Here is a 17,486-nt window from a genome sequence, read left to right on the forward strand (position 1 = left end):
ATGGTGGTTCAAGGATTGCTAATGTTTGAGAGTGACTTGCTACTCGTGCTACAAACTTCACCAGTAGATTCTTGACCCTAAAATGAACAAAAAAGTTCATATTGACCATGGTCCGATTCTCAACCATTTCAGAGTAATTTCGCTTTTTATCGATTTTGAAAGATATCACGTCCTGGCGTCGGAAAATCGTGATATCTTTTAATCTAAACATTTCTCTTAAAATCTATAAGCACCGTTGAAATCCCCGTTAATTTTTCAATAAGAAGATGAAGGTGGCAAAACGTTTGGGTCTTTCTTCCTTGACCTTCTAGCTGTTTGTAAACTTCTTAAGCATTACATACTAAATGGGCATTAAATTAAATTAAAAAATTTCAATGGAATTATGATTTTGATTCTCTCTAAAAATTAACGGGGATTTCAACGGTGCTTATAGATTTTAAGAGAAATGTTTAGATTAAAAGATATCACGATTTTCCGACGCCAGGACGTGATATCTTTCAAAATCGATAAAAAGCGAAATTACTCTGAAATGGTTGAGAATCGGACCATGGACAGTATGTACTTTTTTGTTCATTTTAGGGTGAAGAATCTACTGGAGAAGTTTGTAGCACGAGTAGCAATTCACCCTGTATATTTAATATCATAATCATTACAATTAATGTTAAGTACATATTTTAAAGACACAAGACTGCTTGTTAACTTCAACTTTTGTCAATTTTAATCTAATTTAACCGTTACTATTTTTTTTTTCATTTTAAATAGAGCTGTGAGCCTCCTTACATGTACATATATTAGAAATAAATATTCAGAAATCGTGAGATGCGGTCTGGTGTGATGTAGGTTTCAGAAAAATATTTTCTTTGTCGTGCCAACGTTTCGATCTTTATTGAGTTCATCTTCAGGGCCTGGGATTTACAAACATTATTTAAATTTAACAAATACATGTAGGATGTGGAAAAAGTGAAAGTTTATACAATGCAAAATATATTTTTTTAATACTCCATCAAAGTATTTCTACTCACTTAAAGTGTTTGTCTTCTGTGTAATTGTGCCATTCTTGCGTGTCAATTTGAGAGTGCCAGTGAGATATTTCTGTATTAGAAATAAATTTATTTTTGTAAACATATTAAATAGTAATAACTACAAGAATAATAATAAAACATAATAAAATGTACAAAACAATAATGACAGTGATATTACTGTTATTTTACTATGTTTGTAAAATTAAATTGATTTATAATATATGATTTGTATTCACTAATTTTGTGGTCCGACTGACTAATTAATAAATTACAATTAATTAAAGTTTTTAGTTGAGATAAAAAAGTCAATGGCACGAGCGGGATTCGAACCCACGATCTTCGGCTAGATACGCCGTTGCTCTACTACTTGAGCTCTCGTGACCTCGATCCACTCGGCCCTTTTTATCTCAACTAAAAATCTTAATTAATTGTAATATATTAATTGGTCAAGCGGACCACGAAATTAGTGAATTTAGTGATTTAAAATGAAGGATACTTCACTAAAGCTCTCCGTGGCCATTTCATTTGTCGCCGAGAATCAAATAAATTACAAGACATTTGAAAAATGGCAAAAAGGAGGGAAAATTCAAAAGGTGGGGTTGAGATGGAAAGTTAGTGTTCTAGTGGATCGAAGTCACGGTAGCTCAAGTGGTAGAACAGCGGCGTATTTAGCCGAAAGTCGTGGGTTCGAATCCCGCTTGTGAAACTAACATTTTCATTTCAACCAATACCTTACATAAAGATTAAATAATTGAAAGAAGTTATCAATCTGACCACGAAATATAATGGATTCTGAATTGTTATGTAGGTTGTATGGCGTTCAAGTAAGTTGTATCATATAGGTTAAATATTATACGATGAATTAACTATTTTTATTGTGATTTAGCTAAAAGGGTCGATTTTTGAGTTTAAAACTGAAAAAGAATGAAAATAAAAGAAAGAAACCGGTGTGGCCAGTACTTCCGCAATCTTTCCGCAATGGTCGACCCTCGGGTGATTCTCACACCTCTTTCGATTAGAACGGGTAATTTATAGTAAAAATCGGAAAGGAATACGAAAGAGTGGCCTTATCCCGCCATCCTCCGGCGGATTGGAAACCTCCGAAAAGCCCTAGGTCCTAGATTATTGGAATCGCAGCCGAGGCATTAATCCTTCGGGTCGCGGTGGAAAGGGTGACAAAGAAAGCTATATATCATCTTGAAAACGGCGGCCCGCCCTTTGAAAAAGCTCTTCGTCGAACTGGAAAAGGCGTGAAATTGGGCATTTGATGTATACCTGAATTAGGCAAAAGCAAATATGTTGGTGGTGTGTCGGCGAAGATGAAAGGCGAAGCCCCCACCATGTGTTTGGTGGGGGCCTAGACCCTTACCTGCTCTCCTCCAGTAGTCCTACGGTAGCTAACATTATCACTTCTGTTTCTTCTACGTCTCCAGGTAAGCTACCCCAAAATATTAATATTGCTTTATCAACTAATTAATTTCTGGTGGGAATTTTCTAGAAAAAATAACACAAAAATATTTATTGCAAATTTCTCATTCATCACTTTCTCACTATCATCTCACGTGAAAACTTGAAACGATAGATATTAATGTAATTAATTTTTAAAAGATTGAAAGATTTTTTTTAATATAAAACGCTATTATATATGTTTAAAAAAAATTAAAAAGCATAATCACAAAATAATGTAGTTTAAAAAAATTAAGGTTATTATGATGCATTGTTAATTACCTTTGACTGTCAATTATTATTTTACAAATATGTACGATTACATATATATACATATATGGGTACATATTTATATCCATATATGTATTTAGTAGTCATAATTTATGCACATATATATGAAATAAATTAATTATACGTTTTATCCAAGGTCTTGGTTGAGATGAAAAAGCTATTGTCTAGAACGGAATTCGAACCCACGACCTTCGGCTCAATACGCTGCTGCTCTACTTGAGCTGTGACACTAGCTTTTCCATCTCAAACAAGACCTTAGATAAAAATTATGATATATATTTATTTAAAAAAATCTCTTCTGTCTGTAGTCGCTCGAATTACGTTTAAAGCAAATTGAACGTCGATTTTACTGTGAATATTCGAAAGTTTGATTTTTCACCATAGTTTCCTTCTTTCTAATCCAATTATTCTCCAAAGTATTAGAGAAAGACCAAAATTTTAAACAGTTTCTGATTTTTTCCCTTAGAGAGTTGAGGAGACATTTGTGCTTTTCTCTTCGACTTTGCTTCCGGGAGAATTTTTTTTAGGGCAAATCAAATTTTACGAGAACGCCGATCTATCAGAAACGTTCGCGTAAATAATTGTTCCTGAACCCTTGTAATGTTTGCAAAAACTGAAATTTCTTAATCTAGGGTTTATACGCTGTTTACAACAGACGATTCTGCGTTGTAGATGTTTACTATTGCTATGTTTACTGGTAAACCACCATATTGACTTTGAGTGTTCAAAACACCAACGACAGATAAAAGAAAGAATTTTGAAATATCCTTTCCAAATAGTTAATATCCCAATCGCCAAAGAAACAATATTTCAACGTTTAATTAATGTATGGTGATTAGTGACCGTTAGTCGATGATTATTTTTTTAGAAATCGTGAGATGCGGTCCGGTGTGATGTAGGTTTCAGAAAAACATTTTCTTTATCGTGCCAACGTTTCGATCTTTATTGAGACCATCTTCAGGGCCTGGGATTTACAAATATTGTTTACATTTAACAAATTCAGATAGGATGTGGAAAAAGTAAGTACATGTATTTATTAAATTTAAACAATGTTTGTAAATCCCCCCCAAATCCAAGGCCCTGAAGATGATCTCAATAAAGATCGAAACGTTGGCACGATAAAGAAAATGTTTTTCTGAAACCTACATCACATCAGACCGCATCTCATGATTTCTGAATAATCATCGTTTAATTAATTTATCGGCTTATTTGTTTTAATTGTATTTATTTATTTTACAATTACAAGGTACAAATAGGGCTTTAAGCCCCTTTACATGTACATATATTAATAATAATAATAAAATATACAAAACAATGACTGAAATATTTTAAAATACATATTAATTATTTATAATTGAGTGATGAAACCACATTACGAAAGAAAAGCAGAAAGAGAAAAAAAGGAAACGGGATACAGAAAAGGTTGGGAAAATGCTGAAAACCTAATTACATTTAACTATATACTTGCATAGCTTAAAAAGTGTTAAATTTGTTTATTTACGTCTAAGCAATGATTTTTAACAATTTTTCAGTTACGCCATTATAAATTTACAATATAAAACAAAATAACGTATATAATAATACTGATTTAATTTTTTTTAAATTTTTATACTCTATTGTAGAAGGAACTGTTAAAAAAAATCAAATTGGCGTAGTTGGTGGGGCGAAGATTTTGCTACTGCAGGTCTGGTTGTATGCCAGGAGTGCGGATCGGCATTTCTTCCTCTTCATAGGTTGGTCTGTTCGTTAACCCGTGTTTATGTCCTTTTTATAAGATCCGACAGCGAAATACCGAAACGCACCTGGTAAAGGAAATAGATTTCCCCATATTTCTTCACTTTCTAAGGAGATTGTTAGGAGTTTGTTGCTTCTCCACATCTTGTAGATATCAGTTCTTCGACACTCCACACTCTTTGGAAAGTTTTGGATCTTTTCAAGTCTGTAAACAGATCATTGCTGACTCAATAATCATTTGAGGTTTTTTCAATATTGGCAGTTGTATGTAGGTTCTGCCAAAAATAGTAAGAAACCGCAGTACATACTATTTAAAGTCCTAACAAGGGGAAGTTCTTGTACTCAAATTCAGAGAAAAGATGTATCCTGCAAAATTTAAAGAGCTTATGCCTCTTGAAGTAGCACTTAGTTCTATTTCGTGGACAAAGTACACGGATCGTTTGCACGTTAGGTCTATGCGATCAGTTTACTATTCTTCTTCAATTTCCCCCTCTCTCCGACGCTTCAGACCCACTGGTAACTATGCGAGTATTTAGGGCTGGGTTTGACAGCTTGCAGTACCTTGGGATCTGTCAAGGAATTTTAAAGAGCACCTAGTCCTATTTGAAGGACGCAGAAAGGTTACTTATTTTTGTTTTTAAACAAGGGTTTTTATGAAAGCTTATATGAACTCTAGGGAGTACTGGTGTGTTTGAAAAACCTTAACCGTTGAGGCCACCGAAGCCGCTCAAGGAAAAGATGGTGAGAACCAAATGACATGCTTTATTAATTAAATCCATTATATTTTGTGGTCGGATTGACCAAATAACTTCTTTCAATTAATTAAACTTTATGGAAGGTATTGGTTGAAATGAAAAAGTTAGTGTCACGAGCGAGATTCGAACCCACGACCTTGGCTCAATACGCTGCTGCTCTACTTTGAACTGTCGTGGGTTCAAAGCCCGCTCGTCGCATTAGCTTTTCCATCTTAACCAAGACCTCAGATAAAAATTATAATCTATATATCATCACTTTTATTTTATTGTTTTGTAATTTATATCCCCAAAATCTTATATCCCTCTTTTTCCTGTAGTCGCTTGAATTACGTTTAAAGCAAATTTAACGTCGATTGTACTGTGAATACTCGAAAGTTTCATCGCAGTTTCCTTATTTCTTCGAAATTCGAAAGGTTGTAGGTTGAGATGGGGAGTTGATTTAAGTGGTCACCTTAAGTGGTTAGAACAGCGGCGTATTGAGCCGAAGGTCGTGAGTTCGAGTCCCGCCCGTGACAATAACTTTTTCATTTCAACCAAAACCTTACATAAAAATAAGTTAAGTTCTTCCAGTTGTAAGGTTATTTCTAGTAGAAATATATAATTTGTTTGCGCGCGCACGTGTATTCATATTTGCATTAGGGTAGAATGCTTTGAGGTCCCTGGAACCCAATCCCTTCGAGGATGTAAGTGGGAATTTCAATACCAGAAGTGATAGCGTCATATTTCCAACGAGATCTTAAACAATAAAAAAAATCCGGCCGTAAAAAGGCGGGTAAAAAATTTGATCCGATATTGGCGGTGAAATCTTGGTCAAAGGGAACTCGGCTTGTTTATAAGAGATAAGTTTTTGTGTCATAAAACCCTTTCCCGAAGGCTGGAGAATGTTCCGAGAAATATAAAATGGAAATTAAGGTGTAATTTACATACCTGTACGACGTGGATTCGAGGAACCGAAAAGGGTTGAAGTAAAAGCCGAGAGTTATTCTTCCCATTTCGGTTAAACCGTGAAATAAATTTGATGGCACCTCATTGACACTCTTTGATGTTGACGTGATCCTTTTTCCCCCCACGGGGAATGGAGAATTATTGATGTGGGCAAGAAAATCATGACTTTTTTACAGTATATATTTTTAGTATCTTATACCTGACATGTTAACTGTACGGAGATGTATTGTCCATTGTTTGCAATTTCTTTTTAGCATGTCCATTCCTTTCGCCTAAAAATTACCATCTTTTGAGTTCAGGAACGTGGTCTCTTTGCTCCAGGAACATTTTAAAAGTTTTGGCCATTTGAAAAATTTGGTATTGACCGAAATAAATAGTAGAAACAAGTGTATGGTGGTTAGTGACCGTTAATCGATAATTATTCAGAAATCGTGAGATGCGGTCTGGAGTGACGTAGGTTTTAGAAAAACATTTTCTTTTTCGTGCCAACGTTTCGATCTTTATTGAGATCATCTTCAGGGCTCAAAGTGTTTGTTTTCTGCGTAAGTGAGCACTTTCAACACGACACGCAAGAATGGCACAATAACGATAAAGAAAATGTTTTTCTGAAACCTACATCACACCATACCGCATCTCACGATTTCTAAATAAGTAGTCACAAGTTGATATGTCCGGAGAGTATGGCAGTTGTGGTTAAATTTCCCAATTCAGATTAGTTAATAATTGTTTGGTCCTTAAAGCAACGTAGAGGCCGTAGTTGTCATGGTGAAAGACTTTTCTGTTTGCTTTTGCAGCCTTTTTTCCAAAAAGTTAACCTGATTAGGCTAGCTGTTCACAGTACAGTTCACTTTTAACCGTTTGCCCTTGTAGTAAGAGCTCAAGATGACAGGGGCCAGAACGTGCCCCACCAAATTTCGTGCAATTGTTGTTTTGGAACAACTTGGGGCCGTTGACTGGTTTGGCAATAAACTTTTTTTTGCAGAATTTGTATGTGATCCGTTTTGCATCACCTGCTACCGATCTATGAAGAAATAGGGACGACAGGGAACTGAAGAGCAAACTGAGATGCGATTCGCCAAATTCCTTTCGTTGATTTCGTGTGGGATCCATGTAGTGTACTTTTGAACAAACCCACCGAGTCTTTGGATGTGGTTAAATGGATCTATGGGAAACATTTAACATCTTTCTTGTTTCGAGTCGTCAAAACGGGACTTTCTTCTGGCCTATGCCTCAATATGTCGTCGTCACCCTCACAAGGACGTCCACTGCTCGCATCATCTTTAAGAACAAAATTTCCTGTTATAAATCGAGCAAACAGTCGTTGTATTTTCGAAACAGTTTGCATTCCGTTTTTAAAATTCGTACAGTAAACAATGTCTTAAATGCATTTCATCCGAAGGCATGATTACCTATTGAATTATCCGACACAACTAAAGACGTGATAACAATAACTGAGGAGAAATAAAGCATTTTAATTTAAGGATTAAACAAGCAGATTTGTAAATGAAAATAATATAGAAAAATTATCCAGAAATCGTGAGATGCGGTCTGGTGTGAAGTATGTTTCAGAAAACATTTATTTAGAAATCGTGAGATGCGGTCTGGTGTGATGTGGGTTTCAGAAAAACATTTTCTTTATCGTGCCAACGTTTCGATCTTTATTGAGATCATCTTCAGGGCTCAAATTGTCTGTCTTCTGTCGCCATTCTTGCGTGTCGTGTCGAGAGTGCCAGTCTCAATAAAGATATAATACGTTGGCACGATAAAGAAAATGTTTTTCTGAACCCACATCACACCAGACCGCATCTCACGATTTCTAAATAAATATCGATTAACGGTCACTAATCACCACACACGTTTCAGAAAACCTTTTTCTTTATTTACAAACGTTTCGATGTTTATTGAGATCATCTTCAGGGCCTGGGATTTACAAACATTGTTTAAATTTAACAAATACTTGTAGGATGCGGAAAAAAGTGAATTTATACGATGCAAAAAAATATATTTCTTATACAATCAAAGTATTTCTACTCACTCAAAGTGTTTGTTTTCTGCGTAAATATAAAAAAATGTAAATAATAAGGTAATTAATGTTATTATTGAGAAACGACGTTACTTTCTTGCCATAGGCTAAATTGGCTCAGTAGGGCAAAAACCATGCAGTATCATTAATTTAAATATTACATTTAGAAAAGGCCGTTTATTTAAAATCCTTCATCCTGGCAAGTTTCAACTTCTTCGTGTCTTCATTTCTTCATTTAAAGTAGAACTAATTATATTTGAGATCGACAAGCTTAGTTTATTGATTCATCGAATTTTTGAACATGTATACATTATTAATAAAATCAACGGAAAAATTACAACAAAAGCGTTACTTGTGACAATAGTTCCATATAATATCTGGTGGTTGAACTTGGTAAAACCCTTGGACTTGGTAGTTCACGGTACTTTGCCGGCAAACCCCGGATTGATTTGGACCGATCCACAAATATTTTAATTAGAAACTGGACTCTTGTGTCCTTTGAAGCTCTTTCGGCCTACAAATATCACGTCCGGAGTGTCCTGTTAGGTCCAGCCCGACTGGGGGCACTAAGCCGCAGGTAACGGATTCTCCAAGAATCGTTTCAAAACGTTTTTCGGAAATTGAAGAAATTGGTAAATATGAACCAGTAATCTGTGTCAATTAAATTCTAAAACAAAAGTTTTACTTCTTTTAGAACTCGTCTAAGAGCTGCATTCTATAATTTTTTGTAAATATTTCTCTGAAGGTAACTGGGATAATTCTACAAGTCAGATGTGTCTAATTAGGGTTGTTAAAAAGCATCTATCCTTAATTGGTCTTGAAAGAGAATTCTTTAGCTCTTTAGAAACATGGGTGTAATTAGGTCAAAGAATCTACATTCTTACTGAAGTTAGCCGATAAGAAAAAAGGCCGTTATGTTCTTTAGGTTTTGATCAATTTTATAATTTATAAAATTAAAAGCTTTTCTTTTTTTTTAGAATGGCCACATGAGCCAGACGGACTGAAGCGTGTCAACAAGTAGAGGCATTGCTGCTAAATCTTAAGGTGAGAAGCTATATCGCTATTTAAAATTAAATTTTTAACCGGGTGGTTTAAAGAAAAAAAAAAAAGATCTGCAAATAATAGCCGGTGGGAAAAAAAGACCTTTGTGACATTCCTAACTGCATTTTTACTGTCACTATAAAAACTGTGGGAGCACGAGCCTGGGCATAAAATATTCGATCCTTTCCACGCGTTGACATCATCATTTGCTGCGCGTTTTGTCAATGGTGGTTCTACTCACAGCTTTGTTGTTTGAATCGATCCGGATTTGAAGCATTAAACGCTCATCATCAGTTCGGAAGAGTTACAAACACGTTTCCTGACGAATTGTGAAAGTGAAGCCGCCGATCCACCGCCAGCCCGACGAAATGTTCCAATGAGAAGCTGGTNGTTTTTGATAGGATGTTTCTAAGTAAAGTAACTCTAAAAGCTACTTTAAAACCTTCTCATGTAAGAATTTTACCTACTTTTTCTGATAATTTACCAATATGTAACAAGCTACAAAGGTTGGGGTTCATTTTTCATTGGGGGTTCATTTCAGTTCATTTTTGGTTGGGGTGGCTGAGCCCGATTGTTGCTTCTGCAAAGTTAATTTATTAACGTATCAATAAATATTTATTAATGTCCATTGTTTTTAGCTAAGGTTGTAATTGTTTGTAATTATTTTTTGTAATTAGCATGTGTTAATTGGAGTTTCAACATACGGTCTATGAGCCAAATAAATCTAGCAGCTTTTTGGGTCCATGGGTGAGAATCTGCTGGTATCTTAGTGACTTTAGTTGTGGGTTTTCTATATATGTCTATTTCTATTAGGCCGTTTATTATGTACAGTTTTAAATCTAAAAATTTTAAATAAACGTCTTTATTTATTTCCAATGTAAAATTTATACCTTAAATGTAAAGAATTAATTAATTGGAGGAATTTGTTTAGATGCTCTAGTGTTCCCGCCATGTATATTTCATCTACATAGCTTTTCCATTTGATTTCAAAAGAATTTTTTCAAAGTATCCGTGAGTATTTCGGCACAAAGTGGGGATAATACCTCATTTGTAACCGTTTCATTCCATAAAATTTATTATTAAATTTACAATAATTAGGTCGTAGGCATATATTTAAGAGGTCTATTATAACATTTTTTACAAATGCGTAAAAATGTTATCAATAAGTGTGTGGTGATTAGTGACCGTTAATCGATAATTATTCAGAAATCGTGAGATGCGGTCTGGGGTGACGTAAGCTTCAGAAAAACATTTTCTTTATCGTGCCAACGTTTCTATCTTTATTGAGATCATCTTCAGTGCCTGGGATTTACAAACATTGTTTAAATTTAACAAATACGTGTAGTATGTGGAAAAAAGTGAATTTATACAATGCAAAAATAATCATAAGTTTTATGATTAAAAGTTATCAATAAGTTTTTCTTTGATTAGTTTGAAAAGAATCTACGTACTCACTCCACCTTCGTCATTTCTGTCATCATTTACTTTTCATCACTTTTCGTTTTCCTTCCCCTCTTGTTTCATTTCTCCCAGGTTTTAATTCGTCCGCGCCTATCATTACACAGTACACACCAAGAATGATTATCAACATTGAATAATTTTTCAAGGCCAGAAACTCTTGGGGCCTTCACGGTCAGTGGGACACCTGCACGATACAGGTAAGGACTGCAGGAGGGCGAGGGTTCCTCATCAGTTATCCAAGTCGAAGATCAAAGGCGGTTGAATTGTACGGCTAAGCTCAGCTAAACATGGATCCAGTTTTATGACGTGCTTGTAAATCCGAAATCTTTCGGCACATCATTTCTAAATTGTCAAAGAATATCTGAATATATTGTTTTAGAGTTTCTGAATTGCATATTATAACAATTAAATGGAAAACGTCACCAACTCGATAGTTGTTTTACATTTTCTAGACGTTTTACTTCGCTCGGATTCAATAAAATTTAAATCGAATTATTCGGAAATCGTGAGATGCAGTCTGGTGTGATGTAGGTTTCAGAAAAACATTTTCTTTATCGTGCCAACGTTTCGATCTTTATTGAGATCATCTTCCTCCTGGGATTTACAAACACTGTTTAAATTTAACAAATACATGTAGGATGCGGAAAAAATGAATTTATACAATTCTGGACAATTTTATGTTAAAAAAACGATTTATATAGTGCTAGAAAATTTTAGGTAAAAAAATGAATTTATACAATGCTAGAAAATTTTAGATTAAAATTTTTTTTATTATTTATTATATTTTATTTTTTTAATCTAAAATTTTCTAGCGTTGTATAAATTCATTTTTTTATCTAAAATTTTCTAGCACTATATAAATCGTTTTTTTCTATATTCTACTTGTATATGTAAAATTTAAACAATGTTTATAAATCCCAGGCCCTGATGATGATCTCAATAAAGGTTGAAATATTGGCATGATAAAGAAAATGTTTTTCTAAAACCTACGTCACACCAGTCCGCATCGCAAATAAAAGGATTTTTGTAAAGTATTTTTTTTATTTATTTTTCATTTATTTATGTATTACACGCATGCTTAAGATTATGAGTATATCAGACAGCCCAACATTCTGAATATGGAAGATTGACAATTTTTATTTTTTATTTTTTAGTTGCTGTTTCAGATGTATGTCATAAGTTGGAATTTTCAGCTTCCAACCAGGCGTTTTATTTTTATTTTCTTTAATTCTCGTCTAAGTTCGGTAAAAGATTGTTTAGAGTTGGTATCACCATCGGCGAATTATATATTTTTACTTTCTTGCGCCATTATCAATTTTCTCTTTCAGTAATTAATTATCCTTCAATATCGATTTGTTTTGGAAACTGAGATTAATGCTGGATTTATTTATTTATTTCCATATACGGCTGATGCCTAATTTACATAGACAAACATTATATGTAAAACAATTGAAATATTGGACACGTATAAAATATATAGGAACAACTTTTTTTAAATTCACTACTTTTCGCGGTCCGCTTGGCTAATTAATATCTTTCAATTAATTAAGGGTTTTAGTTGAGATAAAAAAAGTCAGCGTCACGAGCGGGATTCGAACCCACGATCTTCGGCTAGATACGCCGCTGTTCTACCACTTGAGCTATCGTGACCTCGAATTAAAAAAAAAAATGTTTTAAACATTTTAACTTAATTAATATTTTTATTTTTTTATATATTTTTTAACTCTTGTTTAAATCTGTAAGAGGCATTAAATAAATCTATATTTTGTATATTTCCTTAATCGCTAAATTATATTAATGAGAGAGTGGGACTGGTAGAGGTTAGTGGAGCGGTGAGGAGGGACATTGGATAATGATAAATTATGAGTTTTGTATTTAGGAACCATCAACATTATGTAAGAAAGTAGCTCAGGCTTTGAGGTTATCTTAGTGAATATTTTGTAGAGAAAAACACAGTCAAACTTAGTTCTTCTTGTGTACAGGGTTTTAATGTTCAGAACAGACATGAAATCATAGTTGCAATCGAAATTATTGTTCAAAACTGTGAATCGTTACGATACTGTTGATTTGAGAGGAGTAATGCGGAGACTAGACAATAGAAAAAAATCAAGTACGGTTGAACAAAATAGGTAAAGAGTAGATTCAATATTTCTATATTTTTAAAAGCTTTATAATAGCAAATTAAAGACCCTAGTGTTTTTGGATTATTAGAGCAAATATTAGATATATGGTGTCTAAAGGATAATTGATAGTCAAAGTGAATAGCTAAATTTTTAATTAAATCCACTTTAATAACAGTTTCATTCTTTACACAGTAGATAGTATACATTACATAGTACAGTAGAATTACATAGTAATTAAGTCAGTAGATGTGTTAATAATAGAAAAGGGTGATTGATTATGATTGATAATGATTAAAATAATTTTTTTAATTACTTATCTGAGACTAGAAAGGAAAAAGATTTGGTCCTTTCTTTGTACAAATGGAACAGTGCATAGCTTTGAAGAGTTCATATTGCGTAGGTGATCAATCTCTGTATACAAAACGTTTAAAAATATGTTGTGTATTTAACAGCATGTCCAGAAATATTCCACCAGTGGTGAGGAGACATTAAATAGTCTTATTGAATATTTTAAGCGTATGAGTGAGAGAATTCGTCGCTAGAAAATTTTTACAATAAATTCAATGCAATATTAATGCATAGAAGTAATAAATAATCGATAAATCAACCGATAATGACTATTATTTAAAAAAAAATCTATTTAAAGTGTTAGATGTATCGACCATTATTTTACTTGAATAATTTGGATCTGAATGGTTTCAAATCCATCAGACTCCGTCTAACTACAAAGAAATTTGAAACCATTTATTAAAAACTGAACTAGAGCAATTTATAAACATTTGTTAGATGGTTTTGCCACGGCGGTGACCTTAAAATAGGTCGAAACTTAGCAGATAAAAATTGAATTATTATTAAATTCACTAGTTTCGTGGTCCGCTTGACGAATTAATATCTTACAATTAATTAAGGTTTTCAGTTGAGATAAATAAGTCAATGGCACGAGCGGGATACGAACCACCATCTTCGGCTTGATACGCCGCATCTCTACCACTTGAGCTATCGTGACCTCGATCCACTTGACACCAACCTCCCATCTCAACCACACCTTTTGAAGTTTCCCTCATTTTTCATTTTTTCAAGCCAAAATTCAAAAGGTGTGGTTGAGATGGATGGGAGGTTGGTGTCAGAGTGGATCGAGGTCACGATAGCTCAAGTGATAGAGCAGCGGCGTATCAAGCCGAAGATCGTGGGTTTGAATCCCGCTCGTGTCATTGACTGTTTTATCTCAACTGAAAACCTTAGTTAATTGTAAGATATTAATTGGTCACGCGGACCACGAAACTAATGAATTTAATAAGTTTAAAATGAAGTATACTTCACTAAAGCTCTCCGTGGCCATTTCATTTGTCGCCGACAATCAAATTGATTACACGACATTTGAAAAATGGCAAAAAGGATGGAAAATTCAAAAGGCGTGGTTGAGATGGGAAGTTGGTGTCCGAGTGGATCGAGGTCACGATAGCTCAAGTGGTAGAGCAGGGACGTATCAAGCCGAAGATCATGGGTTCGAATCCCGCTCGTGCCATTGACTTTTTTATCTCAACCGAAAACCTTAATTAATTCTAAGATTATTATTTTTTTTCATTCAGACCATACCGAGATCGAGATTATTCAAGATTTAAAACATTGGCATCAATTATATATTCGTTTCGTTTTGGTTATTTAAAAATCGAATTTTGTCTTTGAGAATAACGAAATTTTTCTACTCAAGAACTGAAGTAGTATGCATAATAGTAGTATAAAGTATCTCGCAATTCTATCGTCAAAATGGTGTTAATTGATTACAACTACGCGGTCATATGAACCCTCGGGGTGCCGAAGTTTTTGAAAAAAAAGCCCATTTGTAAGTATGTCGGGTTCGAATGCAGGGCCACTGGATTCGAACCCGGGACCTTTACCTTACAGTGATGAGCGCCGTGTCAACGCCTAAACCGTTGTGGCCACCGACGCCCCTTTTGTGATCTTAATCTTCTCTCTTATCTTGCCAGATCCTCAGATATTTGCTGAACATGTTAAGACCTGAAATTCGAGTCGGCCAGTACCAATCGAAATAAATCAAGAACCCACAAAAGATACTACTGACAATTTCTATAAATCTCTTCGCATTTTTTAATTTTACGAACGAAATGATATGACCACGGAGAAACGGACAGCCCTGATTAATGGCAAAAGTGCAGTCTGACACAATACCCCAGGGAGAATAGACAAGCGTTAAGCATACAAAACAAAATTCAATCAGGTATATACATATATTATCGAGTTGAGAGAGAGAAGAGAGAAAGAAAGAGAGAAAAGAGGGGAGAAAGATAGATAGGGATGGAGAGAGAGAGAGAAAGAGAAAATGATAAAAAATGAAGAAACATAGTGTAGTGTGTGTATGAGAGAAAGAGATAGGGGGGAAGAGAAAGAAAGAGATGGACAGTGGAAAAAAAGAGATAGGCAGTAAAGAGAAAGAGAGAAGATAGTTAAAGAAACAGAAGAAAAAGTCAGAGGAAGAGAACGACAAAAAGAGAGAGAAGGAGAGTGGTAAGAAGGAATCGAGAAAAATAACTTCGTAGGTAGTCAAAAAATTACAAATGTTAAAGATAGTTAACAATTAGGAGACGTTTAGGAGATTTTAATTAACACAATTAACCAAGATAGTGTCGGAGAGAGATGTGAATGAGGGAACGTAAATAAAAATTAATTAATCTTTGGGGGGGAACGGGATTCGAACCCACGACCTTCGGCTTCGAACGGGGCTCGTGACACTAACGTTTTCATTTCGACCAATACCTTTAATAAAGATTGATTATTGAAAGAAGTTATTTGGTCAATCCGACCACGAATTATAATGGGAGTAAATAAAAATTCCAAGTCGTCATTTCGAAAAATAAACGTCACGAAGTACTCAAGATTTCAAAATGTCTCATGTTTTGAAAGGTTGGTAGACAAAATAAACATTTACACACTTGTCACTCAGTTTGATTAGAATTCGAAGTCGATAACGGCGTATTTTTGCAGACAGAAGTAAATAAACAATTCGTAAAGTGTCATTTTATCGAGGATTATTTGTAATAAATACGGGTCTCCTTGATGAAAATAAAACTTTCAACCTTCATGCCTTTTTTTTAAATATTTTTTATGGCCCTCTTTTCTCACACGCCGCCTTTTAACAGCAATAACACTCCTGTTGTCAAAGCTCCCGGGAATAGCTTCCGCTTTTTCGTCGTGGGTAATAATTTAATAAACACCGCTTCTGAGTTGGCTGAAAGCCTTTGTGTAACATTTTATTAAACCTTGTTTCAACTTTTAAAGGAGAAGGTATAGAAATTGGTTAATGTTTAATAAAGACAATTTTGGCAATACTTCAACATACAACGTAATTCACTAGTTTTCGTGATCCGCTAGACCAATTAATATCTTTCAATTAATTAAGGTTTTTAGTTGAGGTAAAAAAGTCAGAGCGGGATTCGAACCCACGACCTTCGGCTAGATGCGCCGCTACTCTACCACTTGAGCTATCGTGACTTCGATCCACTCGGACATCCTCCGTAATCATCTTTAAGATATAACTTTCGTTCAGATTTGTATGGTTTTTAATTAAAAAATATACATCTAGATCATCGAAGATGTTGACAACAATTTCATAAGGATGGATTATTTTTAGTCAGGACTTTTTCGCTGTTACAAGGCGAGACATATCGTAACAATAAGAAATCTGTAAAGGTACACCTGAACCTAATAAAAATTAGCTTTTAAACTTTTTGTACGTTTAAGCACATGTTGGTTGAAAATGAATTGCATTCGAAGTAGTTTGAAATGATTAGTTAGAGATCGTGAGATGCCGTCTGGTGTGACGTAGGTTTCAGAAAAACATTTTCTTTATCGTGCCAACGTTTCGATCATTATTGAGATCTTCTTCAGGGCCTGGGATTTACAAACATTGTTTACATTTAACAAATACATGTAGGATGTGGAAAAAAGTGAATTTATACAATGCAAAATATATTTTTTATATTCAATCAAAGTATTTCTACTCACTCAGTGTTTGTCTTCTGTGTAATTGTGCCATTCTTGCGTGTCGTGTTGAGAGTGCCAGTCTCAATAAAGATCGAAACGTTGGCACGATAAAGAAAATGTTTTTCTGAAACCTACATCACGCCAGACCGCATTTCATGATTTCCGAATAATTCGATTTAAATTTTATTGAATCCGAGCGAAGTAAAACGTCTAGAAAATGTAAAACAACTATCGAGTTGGTGACGTTTTCCATTTAATTGTTATAATATGCAATTCAGAAACTCTAAAACAATATATTCAGATATTCTTTGACAATTCTGATTAATTATCGATTAACGGTCACTAATCACCACACGTTTCGATCTTTATTGAGATCATCTTTAAGGGCTGGAATTGATAAACATAGTTTAAATTTGACACATACATGTAGGATGTGAAAAAAAGTTTGAAACGCTGAAGACATTATTACATGTAGTTTGGCCGTTTCCGATCATTCTGGTCCGCCTATCCTCGCTGTTTTGGTCTGTCAAGACTCATTTTACCTTCTTCATTGGTTGGTATATATCAGAACCTACGTAACCCCAGTTGCTAACGAACAGATCAACCACTGAAGATGGCGAAATGCCAAAAAATCCTGCCTGAT

At 34.4% G+C, this 17,486-nt stretch overlaps 1 protein-coding gene across 1 annotated transcript in view; it reads left to right on the top strand.

Annotated features, from left to right (window-relative positions):
• The first annotated feature begins 2,379 nt into the window (after positions 1 to 2,379).
• The window catches only part of LOC106665292, a 43,188-nt gene continuing 28,081 nt past the window's right edge, over positions 2,380 to 17,486 (top strand). The window contains exons 1-2 of the mRNA XM_024229571.1: positions 2,380 to 2,455; positions 9,194 to 9,260. The gene's annotated coding sequence lies outside the window, so the exon portion shown is untranslated. The remainder of the gene's footprint in view (positions 2,456 to 9,193; positions 9,261 to 17,486) is intronic.

This window comes from Cimex lectularius, unplaced genomic scaffold (assembly GCF_000648675.2).
Source record: "Cimex lectularius strain Harlan isolate CLEC.00 unplaced genomic scaffold, Clec_2.1 scaffold186, whole genome shotgun sequence".
Lineage (NCBI taxonomy): Eukaryota > Metazoa > Arthropoda > Insecta > Hemiptera > Cimicidae > Cimex > Cimex lectularius.